The 17,268-nt window shown below is 36.9% G+C and overlaps 1 protein-coding gene across 2 annotated transcripts in view; it reads right to left on the minus strand.

Moving 5' to 3' along the window:
* TRPC4AP (transient receptor potential cation channel subfamily C member 4 associated protein) overlaps positions 1-17,268 on the minus strand; it is a 69,857-nt gene that overhangs the window by 52,200 nt on the left and 389 nt on the right. The gene's annotated exons all lie outside the window — the stretch shown is intronic.

Genomic DNA, 17,268 nt, shown 5'->3' on the forward strand with positions numbered 1-17,268 from the left:
TGTTTATCACGAATGCCTTCTTTCTCTCAAAGAATGCTAAGCACACAGCAGGGACTCAGTAAATGTTTGAAGGCATGAGCAATAGCCTTCTAGTCTAATGAGAGGATCATTAATCAATTACGGCACAGTTTCCACTAACACTTTTGGGACATACCATTCCCAGGGGCCACATGTGAATTATTTTCATGTACACTTGTCCCTCAATCAGATCAAAAGCTCCTTGTAACTATTATTATAGGACATACCGGTCTTCAATAATGTCTTAGTCTATCCTGATGCATTATCTGTCCTATGATCTTGTACAAGTCCCATTATCCTTCTCAGCTTGTTTTCTTAGATTGTAAAAATAAGATAATACCGGGGTAACATGAGGCAGTGAGATGTTTGTGAGAGTGATTTGTATTAGGGTGAACCATATGAAATTACCATTTCTGTAGGTCAAAAATAATGAGTATCAGCCATTTCCTATCGTTCAAGCAAGCTCAAACCAAGGCAAGCCCAAAAACAATGGAAAAACATCTGTCCTTTCCTTGAAAGGAAAAAAAAAGAAAACAAACAAGGTTTTATGGGACTTAGCAAAAGGAGTGGTACAAATTTTAGCTGTAAACATTTATATTAAAAAAGGAGAGAGATCTCAGATCAATTACCTAAACTTCCACTGTAAGAAACTAGAAAAAGGAGTAAACCAAACCCAAAGCAAGCACTAGGAAATATAGATTACTGTGAAAATCAATGATATAGACAACAGAACAGGAGAAAAATCAACAAAATTAAAAGTTGGTTCTTTGAAAAGATCAACGAAATTGAAAACTTCAGTTATACTGACCAACTTACACTGACCCAAATGACTAAATTCAGGAATGAAACAGGGGACATTACTACCAACCTTACAGAAACAAATTGGTTTACAAGGGAGTACTAGGAACAACTGTATGCCAACAAACTACATAACCTAGATGAAAGGGACAAATTCCTAGAAAGATACAAACAAAAGAAACTGACTCAAGAAGAAACAGAACATCTGACAGATCTACAACAATTAAAGAGATCAAATTAGTGATTTAATAAAAAGGAAAGAAAGAAAGAAGGAAAAGCCCAAGTCCGGAGGCTTCACTGGTAATTCTACCAAACACTTAAAGAGAAATTAACAATATTTCACAGACTCTTCCATAAAATAGAAGAGGAGGGAACACTTTCCAACTCATTCTGTGAGTTACCCACTCTATTATCACCCTGATACCAAAACCAGACAAAGACATCACAAGAAAACTACAGACCAGTATCTCTGATGAATACAGACACAAAAATCCCCAGAATATTAGTAGCAAACCAAATCCAGCCACACCTACAATGGATTATACACTAAGACCAAGTGAGATGTATCCCAAGAATACAAGGTTGTTCAGCGTGTGAAAATGAATCAAGTTAATCAACCTGATAAAGGGTGTTTACAAAAATCCACAGCTATCATCATAATTAACAGTGAAAGCCTGAATGCTTTCCCACTAAGATCAAGAAAAAGACAAGGATGTTGATCTTCACCACTACTATTTATATTGTACTAGAGATTCTAGTCAGAGCAATCAGGCAACAAAACAAAACAAAACACCCCAAACCAGAAATAAAGCATATAAAGAAATAAAGAAATAAACCAGAAATAAAGCAGATAAAGGCATACAGATTGAAAAGGAAGAAATACAACTATCTCTATTTGCAGATGCCATGATCTTGTACATAGAGTATATTAAGGAACCCACAAAAACACTATTAGAGTTAATAAATGAGTTCAGCAAGGCTGCAGGATACAAAATCAGTATAGAGAAATCAGCTTAATTTCTATACACTTGCAACAAACAATCCAAAAATGAAATTAAGAAAACAATCCCATTTATGAGATCAAAAAGGAATAAATTTAACAAAAGGAATATAAGACTTGTACAATGAAACTACAAAACATCACTGAAAGAAATTAAAGAAGGCCTAAATAAATGGAAAGTCATCCACCTTCATAGACTGGAAGACTTAGTATTGCTAAAATGGCAATATTCCCCATATTGATTCAATGTAGTTCCTATAAAAATCCCAGCTGGCTTAAATGCAGAAATTAACAAGCTGATCCTAAAATTTAAATGGAAACACGAGAGACGGAGCATAGTCAAAATAATATCGAAAGAGAAGAACAAAGTTGGAAGAATCACACTTCCTGATTTCCAAATTTATTACAAGCTTATAATAAGCAAGACTGGCATAAGAATAGACATCTAGATCAAAGGAATAGTACTGAGATTCCAAAAATAAACCTTCACATTGATGGTCAACTGATTTTTGACAACAGTATCAACACAATTCAATGAGAAAAAAAAAGTCTTTTCAACAAATGTCGCTGGGACAACTGGCATTCATAAGCAAAAGAATGAAGATGAACTCCTTCTTCACACCATACACAAAAATTAACTCAAAATGGGTCATGTAAAAGTGAAAACTATAAAACTCTTAGAAGAAAACATAGGTATAAATTTCATAACCTTAGATTAGGTAATGGTTTCTTATATCTGACATCTAAAGCACAAGCAAGCAAAAGAAAAACAGATAAATTCAGCTTCATCAATATCAAAAATTTTGTGCTTCAAAGGACACTATCAAGAAAGTGAAAAGACAATCCAAGGAATGAGAGAAAATATTTGTAAATCATCCATCTGATAAGGGTCTAGGATCCAGCAATATAAAGAACTCTCAAAATCAACAATAAACAGACAAATAATCCAACTATAAAATGAGTAATGGGCTAAAAATCAAACACTGTAACAGAAATGAAGAACATCTCTGATAGCTCATCAGTAGACTGGACATGGCCGAGGAATCGTTGATCTTGAAGATATGTCAACAGAAACTTCCAAACTGAAATACAAAGAGAAAAAAAATGAAAAAAAAACAAAAACAGAATATCTAAGAACTGTGAGACAATTATAAAAAGTGTATTGTGTAATTGGAATACTAGAAGAAGAAAAAAGAGAAAAAAATATTTGAAATAATAATAGCTGAGAATTTTCCAAAATTAATGACAGACACCAAACCACAGATCCAGGACACTCAGAAAACACCAAGCAGGATAAATATCAAAAAATCTACACCTATACATAACATACCCAAACTCAGAAAACCAAAGACAAAGAGAAAAACCTTGAAAGACGTCAGAGAGGGAAAAAAACTCTCTAAGCCATTATATCAGACTTCTCATCAAACATCATGCAAGCAAGAAGAGAGTAGAGTGAAATATTTTAAACAGTTGAAAAACAGAAACTAGTTACCAACCTAGAATTCTGTATCCAGTGAAATTATCCTTCAAAAATGAAGGAGAAATAAAGACTTTCTCAGATGAACAAAAACTGAGGGAATTTTAGCCTGCAGACCTGCCCTACAAGAAATGTTAAAAGTTCTTCAGAGAGAAGGAAAATGATATGGATCAGAAATCCAGATATACATAAAGAGCATCAAAGAAGGAATAAACACACGTAAAATAACAATCTTTTACTTTTCTTAACCTGAATGAATTTAACAGATAACCATTCAAAGCAGTATAGTAACAATATGTTGAGTGATTACAGCATATGGCTAGGTGAAAAGAACGACAGCAATGTTATAAGGAATGGGAAGGAGGAATTGGGAATACTCTGTTATAAGGTACTTATACCACCCATGAAGTAGTAGTGTTACTGAAAGTGGACTTAGATTCATTGTAAATACATATTGCAAACTCTAGGACCAACACTAAAAATGTTTTTAAAAGAAGTTTAATTGATACACTAAGAGATATAATAGAATCATATAAAATGCTCAAACCCAGAGAACACAGAAAAAGGGGAAGATAAAAAAGAAACAAAGAACAAATTATCAAGTAGGAAACAGTTAGACACATGGTAAATATTAATCCACCTATATCAATAATCACTGTAATGACCTAAACACACCAAATAAAAGATAGAGACTGTTAAAGTGGATTAAAAAAAAAGACCCTACTACATGTTGTCTAAAAGAAACACACTTTAAATATAAAGATATATATGGGTTAAAAGGGGTAAAGATAAACCATGTTAACACTAATCAAAAGAAAGCTGGAGTAGTTATATTAATCTCAGACAAGGCAGACTTCAGAAAAAGGCAAAGTGTCAAGAATAAAGAGGGTCACTGCATAATAATGAAGAGGTCAATTCTCCAAGAAAACAACAATCCTTAATGTGTATGCACATAACGACAGCACATCAAAATATATGAGGCAACAACTGACAGAACTGCAAGAAGAAATAGACAAATCCCTCTTTATAGTTAGATTTCGACACACCTCTAATAGGCAGAAAATCAGTAAGGACATAGTGACCTGAAATGCACTGTCAATCAACTAGATATAAGTGACATTTACAGAATATTTCATTCAGTGGCAGAATACATATTCTTCTCAAGCTCCCATGGAACATTCAGCAAGACAGACCACATTCTGGGCCATAAAACATATCTTAACAAATTTAAAAGAATAGAAATCATACAAACTATGGTCTCAGACCACAATGGAATTAAACTAGAAATTGATAGCAGAAAGATAACTGGAAATCCCAAAATATTTGGTGATTAAACAGCACACTTCTAAATAACATACGGGTCAAAGAAGTCTCAGAGAAAAAGTATTTTGAACTAAATAAAAATGAAAATACCACTTATCAAAATCTGTGGGATGCAGTAAAAGCAGTGCTTAGAGGGAAATTTGTAGTATTGAATGCATATATTAGAAAAGAAAACCTAAAATCAATAATTTAAGCTCTCACCTTAGTAAACTAACCATAGCAATTTAAGCAGAAGAAAAGAAATAATAAAAAGTAGAGCAGAAATCATTGATATCGAAAACAGGAAATCCCTAGAGAAAATTAACAAAACCAAAAGCCAATTCTTTCAAAAGATCAATAAAATTGATAAACCTCTAGCCAGGCTAATCAAGAAAAAAAGAGAACAGACACTAATCACTAATATCAGAGATGTAAGAGAGGTTACACCTATGTCCATAGCAGCATTATTGACTATAGCAAAAAAGTGGAAACAACCTAAGCATCCTCAGCTTATGAATGGATAAACAAAATGTGGTATATACATACAGCGGAATATTTTTCAGCTTTAAAAAGGAAAGAAATGTTGACATGTACTACAACATGCATGAACCTTGAGGACATTATGCTACATGAAATAAGCCAGTCACAAAAAGACAAATACTGTACCATCCCACTTATATGCAGTTCCTAGAGCAGTCAAATTCATAGAGACAGAAAGAAGAATGGTGGTGCCAGGACCTGGGGGCGGGGGAGCAGGGAATGGGGAGTTGTTGTTTAACAGGTACACAGTTTCAGTTTTCCAAGATGAAGAGTTCTAGAGACTGGTTGTATAACAATATGAACGTACTTAACAGTACTGTACACCTAAAAATGATTAAGATGGTAAATTCACATTATGTATATTTTACCACAATTTAAAATAAAAGAACTATAAGAGGGGTCATCCTTACTGATCCCTTAAACACTGAAAGGATAATAAAGGAACATTATTAACAACTACATGCCCACAAATTTGATTACTTAAACAGACCATTCCTTGAAAGACACAAACTGTCAAAACTCACCTAAGGACAAACAGATGTGCTAATAAGCCTGTATCTATTAAAGAAACTGGGCAAAGCCTCTGAATATACACTTTTTTGAGGAAGATATATGGATGGCCAATAAGAACACGAAAAGATGCTAAACATCACCAGCCATCAGGGAAATGCAAATCAAATCCAAAATAAGAGGCCACTTCAAACCCACTAGGAAGGTTATAATTAAAACACAGATAATAAGAAGTACTGATGAGGATATGGAGAAATTGGACTCCTCATACATGGAGGAATGTAAAATGAGAATGTAAAATGGTGCAGCCACTTTGGGAAGAAGAGGCTGGTGTTTCTCAAAAAGTTAAACAGAGAATTACCATATGACCCAGCAATCCCACTCCTGGGTAGAGGGCCAAAAAAATAAAAACATATGTCCACACAAAAACTTGTACACAAACATTCATAGCAGCATTATTCATAATAACCCAAAAGTGAAAAAAACCCAATGTCTACCAACTAATGAATGGATAATATGTAATATATACCCATATAATGGAAAATTATTTGGCAATAAAAAGGAACGACGTACTGATACTTGCTACAAATAGACAAATCTTAAGAATCTTATGCTTAGTGAAAGAAGTCATCCACAAAAGGCCCCATATTGTTTGACTCTATTAATATGAAGTGTCCAGAATAGGTAAATCCATAAAGGCAGAAAGTAGATGAGGAACTGCCTAGGGTTGAGAGAGGGTAGGGGGTGGTGGGTATTGGGGAGTGTCTACTAATGGGTATGGGGTTTCTTTTGGGGGTGATGAAATGTTCTAAAATTTATTGTGGGGGTCGCTGCATAACTTCGTGTACACAGTAAAAATTACTGACTTGTACACTTTAAATGGGTGACGTGTAGTATGTGAATTATATCTCAATAAAGCTGTTAAAAAAATTAATTATGGACATAAAGGAACTCTTAAAACAATCATGGTGATGGTCACCTAACTATAAATTTGCTAAAAATCACTGAATTGGATACTTCAATGGGTAAATTTTACAGTAAATCAATTATACCTCAATAAAGCTGTTTTTTAAAAAAGGAACATTAAGAAAATAAAAAGAAAAGAAAGAAGAGAAAAGGGAACAGAGAACAGGGAGGACATTTAAAAAGCAAATACTATATTAAGCAGGTATATTTAACCCCCCAAATATTAGTTATTACATTAAATGTAAAAGTACTAAATGCTCCAATTAAAAGACAAAGTGTGTTATACTGCTTACCAGAGAAACATCTTATAGAAAGGCTGAAAGTAAAAGAATGGGAAACAATACACAATGTAAACACACACTAAAAGAAGGGTGGCGTAAGTGTATTAAAATCAGCATAAGAGACTTATGGCAAAAAGCATTAACAGAGGTAAAGACACTTTATAAGGTAAAAAGGTGGACCAGGACAATGTGACAGTTCTAAATTTGAATGTACCTAATAAAAAGCTTCAACATATATAAAGCAAAAATTGACAGGGCTAAAAAGAGAAAAAGACAAACCCAGAATCATAGAAGATGTTTATAACTTCTCTCAGAAACTGATATATGTAGACAAAAAATTAGTAAGGATATAGAATATTTTAACACAATTAAACAAAAAACACATCTACAGCACTACATCTAATAACTAATCTCTATACATTTTTTGCAAGTATACAGAGAACATTTATAAAATGACCAGCTGCTAGGCCATAGAGCAAATTTCAACACATTTAAAAGAACTGAAATACAGACTATGTTTTCTGACCACAGTGCAATTAACCTAAAATCTGTAACAGAAAGATAACTATAAAACTCCCATGTCTGGAAACTAAGAAATATACTTCTGGGCCAGCCCTTGGCCTAGTGGTTAAATTTGGCGTGCTCTGCTTTGGTGGCCCAGGTTTGTGTGTTCAGACCTGAGGCATGGACCTATACCACTCATTAGCCACGCTGTAGCAGTGACCCACATATAAAGTAGAGAAGAACTGGCACGATGTCAGCTCAGGGCTAATCTTTCTCAGCAAAAAAAAAAGAAAAAGGGGGGGGTGAAGGGGAGCACTTATGTGGTGACAGGCAAGAAATACATACAACTGAAATCTCTCATCGATGTAAACTATTATGAACTCAATAAAAAAAAAACTTCTAAAAAATGCATAGGTCAAAGAAGAAATCCAAGTAGAAATTTGTAAACATTCTGAAATAAATGAGAATGAAAATACTTCTATTAAAACCTGTAGGGTGCAACTAAAGCTATGACTAGTGGCCAGATAAACCTGATACTAAAACCTGTTGAAAGGAAAATTATAGGCCATTCTCACTCATGAACAAAGAAAAAAAATCCTAATAAAAAAAATTAGTGACAAGTCAGCCCAGTGGCATAGTGGTTAAGTTTGCCTGTTCTGTTTCAGCAGTCTGGGGTTCGCGGGTTTGGATCCTGGGCACGGACCTACACACCACTCATCAAGCCATGCTGCAGCAGTGTCCCACATACAAAATAGAGGAAGACTGGAACAGATGTTAGCTCAGCAACAATCTTCCTCAAGCAAAAAGAGGAAGACTGGCAACAGATGTTAGCTCAGGGCCAATCTTCACACACTCACACTCACACACACACACACACTCACAAGTCAAATACCAAGGAATAAATCTAACAAAACTTATGCAAGACTACTACATAAAATACTATAAAACACTATCAAGAGAGATTAAGGAAGACCAACCAAAGAAAAAGAGGGAGAGAAGAAGGGGGAGAGAGAACGAATGTATTGTATTCAATAGATTGAATGCAATCCCAATTAAAATTCTGTTGTAAAAATGTACAAGCTCATTCTGAAATGTATATGGAAATGGCGAAGAGCCAAGAAGAGCCAAGGAAATCTTGAAGATAACTAAGTAGGAGAAACTACTCCTACTCAATATACTAGAGCCAAGTCAACACATATAAAGTTAGAGAAAACAAGACAATGTGCTATCAGCATAAGGATAAATGGATAGACCAGTGAAACAGAACAGGCATGAAAACAGACACTACAGAGCACTGGGGGATAAAAGAGACTTTTCAATAAATTCAACTTTGTTGGGTCAACTGGATGTCTCTATGGAAAAGCTCACACCACACCCAAAAATAAATTCCAAGTGGCACATACACTTAAAGGTAAAAGGCCAAACAATAAAGCTTTTAGAAGACAAACAGAATATCTTCATGACCTTAGGGTAGGTAAAGATTTCTTAGACAGAATACAAAAAGCACTAACCATAAAGGAAAATAGTGATATTGTGAGTTGTAGAACAGTGAGTTGTACTAAAATTAAGCACTTCCGTTCATCAAAAGATCTTTTTAGAGACTAAAAAGGTAAGCCACCAAATGAGAGAAAATATTTGCAAAACATCATTACAAAGGGCTCACATCCAGGAAATGGAGAGAACTTCAATAAAAAAAGAAAAAAGAAAAAACCCAACAGAAAAATGTGCAAAAGATTTAAACAGGCAATCCACAAAAGAAGATGTCCAAATGGCCAATACACTTCTGAAAAGGTGCTCAACCTCATTAGTCATCAGGGAAACACAAACTAAAACCATAATGAGACACCACTGCACACACATTAGAATGGCCAAAATTAAAATGACTAACAACATCATGGGTTAGCGAGAACATGGAACAACAGGAACTCTCATACACTGCTGGTGGGAGCGTAAATTAGTACAACCACTCAGGAAACTTGCTCAGTAATAGCTACTGATGCTGAACCTATGTATATCCTATAAACCCAGCAATTCTACTTCTAAGTATATACCCAAAAGACATTGTGTGGAAATACATCAGGAGACATGTACAAGAATGTTCATATAAGCATTATTCATAATTGTCCACAACTGGGAAGATCCCAAACAGTCATCCAAAATAGAATGAAGTGTGGTTTGTTAATATAACAGAATACTATACAGCAATGAAAATGAATGAACTACAGCTTCACCATCATCATGGATGAATCTAAGTGTTAACTGAAGGAAGGCAGACTCAGTACATACCGTTTGATTCTATTTCTCTAAAAGCATAAAAGCTAGCACAACCAAACGCATGTTAGAAGTCAGGCTAGTAATTTTATTTGGACAAGAGGAAGAGTAGAGTGGTTGACAGGGGATACAGAGGTGACCTGATGGCTGCTAATTAGTTGATGGTTTTGTTATTGTTCATTGAGCTATACATTTATTTTTTGTGCATTTTTATTTGTTTGTTCTATTTCAACACAAAGTTTTTTTAAAGGCCTCAAACAAAATAATCTATATGTACTGATTATGGAAGGACCTCTAAGATACATTTTTAAGTGAAAAAAGCTAGATGCACAACAGTGTGTATAGTACAATACCCAGTTGTGTGAGGAAAAAAGATACACAGACACATTTGCTTTTCTAAATTCAGAATGTGTCTAGAGGGATACACAAGAAATCAATAACCATAGTTATCTCTGGGAGTAGAAGTGGAGGGTGCTAGTAAAGGTGGTAGTGGGCTTTTTGCAAGGGAGACTTACTTTTCTCTGTAACCCTTTTGCATATGTGCATTTTCTATTCAAAACACATATTACCTCTGGTGAGGAGGGACTGACGTGAAAGGGGCACTAACTGTATTGGTAATTTCTTAAGTTTGACAGTGGGTGCACAGTTATTGTGGTAATACTGTGGTATTACTTATTACAGTTTTTCTGTTTTATTTTCTTGTGAGGAAGATTGGCCCTGAGCTAACATCTGTTGCTAATCTTCCTCTTTTTTTGCTTTTTTGGTTTTTTTTTTTTTGCTTGAGGAAGATTGTCCCTGAGCTAACATCCATGCCAATCTTCCTCTATCTTGTACATGGGTGACCACCACAGCATGGCTTAGTGAAAGGTGTGTAGGTCTGTGTCCAGGATCCAAACCCCCTAAACCCTGGGCCGCCAAAGCAGAGCACACAAACTTAACCACTATGCCACCAGGCTGGCCCCTATTACGGCTTTTTTTTTTAGGTCAAATATTTAATAATAAACTTTTTTTAAAAAAACATGTTGCTGCACAACGGCACACCATGGAGGTTCAATAAACGTTCACTACCTTCCACACCCTATTCCCAACATGTCTAAACTTGTCTCCCACCTACCTCCCATACAGGCATTTCACTTTCTCTCCCCAGTCCCTTTTTTTTTTTTTTTTTTTGCTGCTGCTTCTTCTCCCCAAAGCCCCTTAGTACATAGTTGTATATTCTAGTTGTAGATCCTTCTAGTTCTGCTATGTGGGACGCCACCTCAGCACGGCTTGACAAGCAGTGCTAGGTCTGCGCCCAGGATCCAAAACTGGCAAAACCCCAGGCCGCTGAAGCGGAGTGCATGAACTGAACCACTTGGCCACAGGGCCGGCCCCTCTCCAGTCTTCTAATGGCCGCTTATGAGGACTTTCTTAGCAGTGTTCTTAGTGCCAGAAATATCTCTGCTACTCTGTTCAAATTCTACTCATTCTTGAGAACCAACTCAAGTCTCACCAATTTCATGAAGCTCTCTAAAACAATCACAGCCCAAACTTCATAGGAGAGAAAATGTCTCTTAAAAATAGGAAGACACTAAGAGAACATTTAGTGCAAACATTTTGCAGAGAGGGTTAATGTCAGAGGATAGACATGACTTTTTTATAGTCATTATATATTTTAATGTATATCTACACAAAGTGACCATGGAATAACATCATTAAAAATTTAAGGGAAAATAACTTCCAAATTAGAATTCTATACCCAGCTAAATGAAATAGAAAAGTCTAAGAATAAAAGACATTTTCAGACATGCAAGCTTAAAAAAAATGTTACCTCCCATGTACTCTGTCTTAAGAGGCTACTAGACAAGGTACTCCCCCAAGAAAAAGGAAGACAGGATTCAGGAACAAAGGATCTAAAACACGAGAAAAAGAAGTAAAATTCTCTGAATTTGGTGAAGGGAAACCCCAAGAATTCATCTGTACAGCTGTCCTAGCAACTAACTAGTCCAAACTGGAGGAGGATGGAGAGTTCCAAGGATTTCTTTTTCAAAAAAAGAGGAAAAAGAAAAGAAAAATAATAATAAAAAAAGAGGAGTTTTAGAATTTGAGAATAAATTGTAAGGACACAAAAAGCAAAGCAAATTTTAAAAGAATGATTATTCTAGTGGAAGAAGCCAGGCTCAAAAGGCTATATACAGCATGATTCCATTCCTATGACAGTCTGTAAAAGGGCATGAGAAAGGACAGAAGACGACCAGTGGCCAGAGGACGGGGTGAGGAAGGGGTGGATTTTATGAAGGGACTTTCTATATCCTGACTGTAGTGGTGGTCACACAACTGCATGTGTCTGTCAAAACTCACAGAACTATACACTAAAAATGGTGATTTCTACTACATTTCTATTTATATTTCAATTTAAAAAATAAGGGGTATACGGTAGTTTTTAACTCTAAGAGAAAAAATTATACAAAACAAATATAATTGTATACTATATGGTTTTGCCATAAACAATTATAGCATTACCACCATCATAATGTAAATACCACCAACAGACAAAACTGTGATATAACTACATTAAGAGAATGATGGAGACAAAGTATGTGACATAGGGTGCTGTGAATTAAATCCTAATCTTTTGGAAGAGGAAGAAAACAGACAACATCTAAAATTGAAAAGTCAAGGAACAGCCTTACAAGCACATTATTTAGAAATACTGGCTCTCCTGTCTCCTGGACCCTTCCCCTGCAACAGAAACAGTTACAGTTTCGGACAGCGGTTGCCTGGGAAGGGGCGAATCTGTGGGTGAAAAGTGGGGCAGGGCTCTGAGGTTTTTTGTTACAAGGCTCACAATACTCAGATTCTCCCAATCATATTCCAAATATTCAGCTTCACAAGAAATTTCTTTTACTACCTCTACATTGTCTTACAAGGCATTTAGTCTCCTTTAAAAATAATCATTGGGATTTGTTTTCCTTGTGAACAGCTGAGTACTGTGATGAAAGAGGCCCCATCCAGTCATCTTCAAAGTTGAATTACTGGCAGGTGTTGTATGGGTTTTTCCTCTTGGAGTACTTGTGGTTTGACAGTTTATAGCAGTGATAATCTCTTACATCATGCCACCTAAGCTATCAACCTGTTTAGTGAATACGACATTTCCAGACATTTCCAGTTTTTATCGGTTGTCTTCACTGCTCTTCTTTTTAAATAATTAAAGACTGAATTCCATAAACATAAATGTATACCTTATTTGTTAGTCCTAAGATATCTAATGCCTCAAAATACTATATTAAGTGCAGGTAAATAGCTGTGTTAAAGAATAATTAATGAAGATTAAACACCTTGTTAGGTTATTCTGATAACAAACATTAACCAATTAATACTTGTTTCTACTTTAACGGGATTTGTTTTTTTCAATATAATTAAGACTGAATTTTATGATTTGTAAATTCATAAACTTCCTGTTAAAATCAATGGTATTCATATTTTTTAATTTATGAGAATTTATCCTATCCAGGGTTTTTTCAGTATCAAATTACTCTTGACAGGCAAGGGAAGACTGTATTTGACTTAAACCCCTAGGTTTCACAAATACTCATGCTTAGAATGAGACTAAAACAAGTAATGCCTACTGAAATTTAAAAATAAGTAAAAAGGAAGGGTCAAATCTAAATAAAAACTATGAAGTAACACTCAGGTAGAATTCAGATATGTCAGTAGTCATGAAGGAAGCAATGACTGGCATTTGGGAAACAAAATGAGGATGCCATAACCTAGCTTGTCCCCAGATGGCCAAACCGAAGCAACATCTCTAGGGGTGGTGGGTCATGACCCGTGTGAGTTACTGTGCCCTGAGCCTAGGGTTTTCCTAGTCTATCCCTTCCCCTCAACTCCTACTGATCATGCAGGGCCTTGTGTACCCATGGTAAGGAATCAGAATTTGATTCTAACTGCAGTGGGATGCCACTGAAGAGTTTTAAACAAGAGATTATGAGACCTGATTTGCTTTAAGGATCAAATGTGCTGATAAATGTGAACAGGCTCTGTAAACACCAGCGTCATACCAGTATATTTTATGATCTTGACACAGGGCAAACTGAAAGGGAGAGATGAAAATACAGCACACTAAAATCCAAGTAGGACGGGCCCATTCTAAATCATGTGGCCCAGGGGCCGGCCCCGTGGCCAAGTGGTTGAGTTCACGCACTTCGCTTCGGCAGCCCAGGGTTCGGATCCTGGGCGCAGACATGGCACTGCTCATTAGGCCATGTTGAGGCAGCGTCCCACATGCCATAGCTAGAAGGACCCGCAACTAGAATGTGCAGCTATGTACTGGGGGGATCTGGGGAGAAAAAAAGTAGGGGGAAAAAAAAGAGGATTGGTAACAGTTGTTAGCTCAGGTACGAATCTTTAAAAAAAATTAAAAATAAAGAAATCATGTGGCCCGGAGTCTTTTCCCAGGCTTCTCTTAAGTCCCATTTAGAGAAATGGGGAAGACTTCAGGAAGATGAGGTTTGGTGGAAGATGAATCAAGAATTTTATTTGACATATTAAGTTTGAGATGCTCATTAGACATCTAAGCTGAGAAGCTTTTGGATATACCCATCTGGAGCTAAAGGGAGAAATCAGGATGGAAGCATAGATTTAGGACCCATGAGAATATAGAGTGGTTACTAAAAACAATACTAACCTTTATAGCATCTTACTATGTTTTAGACACCATTTTAAGTGCTTTATGTGTATACTCACTTGGCCCTTACCACAATCTTAGCAAGTTAGTTCCCATGACTATCCCTATTTTACAAATGAAGAAACTAAGGCATAAAGAGATTAACTTGCCCAAAGGCACAAAGAAAGTGCACCAGAGGTGGGATTCAAACCTAGGTGATCTGACTCCAGAACTCTTTAAAGCCAAAGGTCCGTTTGGGAGTGGAGAGAGGACTGAGGAGGCGGCGAACTGATCCCTCACATACAGTATTTCAATTCAAACAACTTCCTGAGTCCTGAGTATCAAGTGCCCGGCACAGTTTCAGACTCTGTAGACACAAAGAAAAATAAGACAAAGTCCTTCAAGAAGTCCAGCCTAATAACTATGAGCTTATAGCAACTATTTACTGAACATCTACTATGTGCCAAACTTTAATCAAGCTTTTTAGACATTATTACTTCACTTAATCCTCCTAAGAGCCCTATGAGGTAGATATTATTATTTCCATTTTAGAAATGAGGAAACTGAGGTTCAAAAAGGTTAAATAATGTAACCTAGGTCACTCAGCTAGTGACAGAATGATGGTTCAATCCAGGTCCATCTTACTTCAAAATCTGGTCTTTTCCAAGGAAATCTTATTACATGCTACAACACAGATGAAACTTGAGGATGATACACTAAGTGAAATAAGCCAGTCACAAAAGACAAATACTGTATCATTCCACTTATAGGAGGTATCAAAGGAGTCAAATTCACAGAAACAGAAAGTACAACAGTGGTTACCATGGGCTGGGGGAAGGGGTCAAAAGGGGAGGTGTTGTTTAACAGACACAAAGTTTTAGATTTGCAAGATGAGAAAGTTCTGGAGATCTGTTTCACAACAATGTGAATATACTTAACACTACTGAATTGTACACTCAAAAATGGTTAAGATGGTAAATTTCGGGTTATATGTTTACTACAACTTAAAAAAAATTTTTTTAATCTGGTTTTTCCCAGTATACCACATGCCATAATGGATATGCTTACTGTGCTATGGAAATACCTGTAAGGAAATAATTTATTCTGTAACATGGGGAAGGTGGGGGAGGCAGTGGTGGCAAGGAAGAGATCAAGGAAAGTTACCAAGAAAGGACATATTTGAAAGATGAAGGTCTCCACTTTATCCTCACTATAGTTCTGGGATGGAATCTCCATCTCAACCTCTGAAATAGCTCCCACGCCTGTATACAACTATTGATTACCACAAGAACCAGCCTAAACCAGGCTCAGGAATATTCCAGCACTCTTCTATTGGGTGAGCTTGTCCAGTCTCCTCCCATTCCAAGTCATCCAGCACTGGAAACAAATTAAGAGTCCTAAACTGCCTCAGTCATTATGCTAAAGAACTTGTGGCTTCCTAGTGCCCTCAGAACATAGAGGATTATCAAGACGGGTGTTTAGGCAGATTACCTACTCTTTCTGAGCCTGTTTCCTCATTTCTGTTAAGAGATGAATCCTGACACTTAATTCAAAAGATTGAGGATTAAATAAAGACATGGTATACTTTGCACAATGCTTGACCCAAAGTATATCCTCAGTAAAAGTGAGTTACTTCCCTTTCAGCCTGTCCCTACGCACTCAACTCAGTATGGTATTTTGGCTTAAAGAAGGATAGCGCAAGTATTTCCAGGATCTCAAGGCAGATAGAGAAGAATGCAAGCGGGAAAAGGTTACTCATCTATGGTTATCTGATGTCCAGGGAAACACTGCTCACCCAGAACTGCTTTTTCATCTGTAATCCTCCACAACACAGACCACTTGGTCTTTATCTTTTATTCTGTCCTTTCAATCATATGAGAAATAGTGAAGTGGTTCAAAATTAAGTTTACATATATATAATGTTATACTACAAAAAATCTCACTCTCATTCTTTCCCCCATCTACCCAATTCCCACCCTACTCCGACTAACCACTTCATTAATTTCTTGGGTCTCCTTCTAAAGCTACTTTATGCAAAAGCTGCCTTTAAATTAAGCTAATGTTTTACCGGTGTTTTTGCAACATAAATTCTGGGAACATGGAGGCAAAGGGGGAGGAGCAAGGAGCCTAGGTCTTATTCATCCTGCTTTACCCTAAAGCAGTGTCCTTCATTCAGTCAAAAAAATACTAATCACATATTGGGTGCCTGTTATAAGCCAAATACTAAGTATAGCATTTATACCAACTGATTACCCTTCAACCTTTACTACGCACCAGAAATGCATTGAATACTTTACACAATTGTCTCTTCTAATCCTCACAACACCTTAAGAGGTAGGTTACTAACTATCATCGCCGTTTTACACATGAGGAAACTGAGGCACAGCAGGGTAACTTGCCTAAGCAAAAGAGAGCAGGGCTTTGAACCCAGACCTGACTCCAGAGTCCTCGCTCTTAACTATGACGCTCTACATTGGCAAAACAGACAGTCCTTGCACCCGTTGGAGCCCAGCCTAATGTGGAATACAAGCGAAAAAAAGAGCAGACAACAAAGAAATATGTAATTACAGGCTAAGAAAGTAATGTAAAGGAAAAGAATTCAGGGCTGTGACTGAATAACAATGGGGACCTACTTTAGAGTGGAGGGGATGTCAAGGAAAGGCCTAAGAGAATGACATTTATGATAGGCTGGGGAACCTTTCGGGGACTGCGATGTGACCCACCGCCCAATTCACGGGAGCGAAACTCGAGGCCGGTAGAGGCTAAAGCAAACTCGCCCAGGGTCCCCCCAGACGTGTAGACGTGGCGCAGGGAAGGGAGGATCCAGGAGTTGGGCCCAGGGCTCGTACACGCCATCAGTGCCCGATGCAGGCCAACTCTGCTGGGCCCCTAACCGAGGGCCCCTAGCCAGCCGCTGCCCACGGCCCCGCCGCGGCTGACAGCGTCCGGACTGCCC

This window comes from Equus asinus, chromosome 15 (genome assembly GCF_041296235.1).
Source record: "Equus asinus isolate D_3611 breed Donkey chromosome 15, EquAss-T2T_v2, whole genome shotgun sequence".
Taxonomy (NCBI): domain Eukaryota; kingdom Metazoa; phylum Chordata; class Mammalia; order Perissodactyla; family Equidae; genus Equus; species Equus asinus.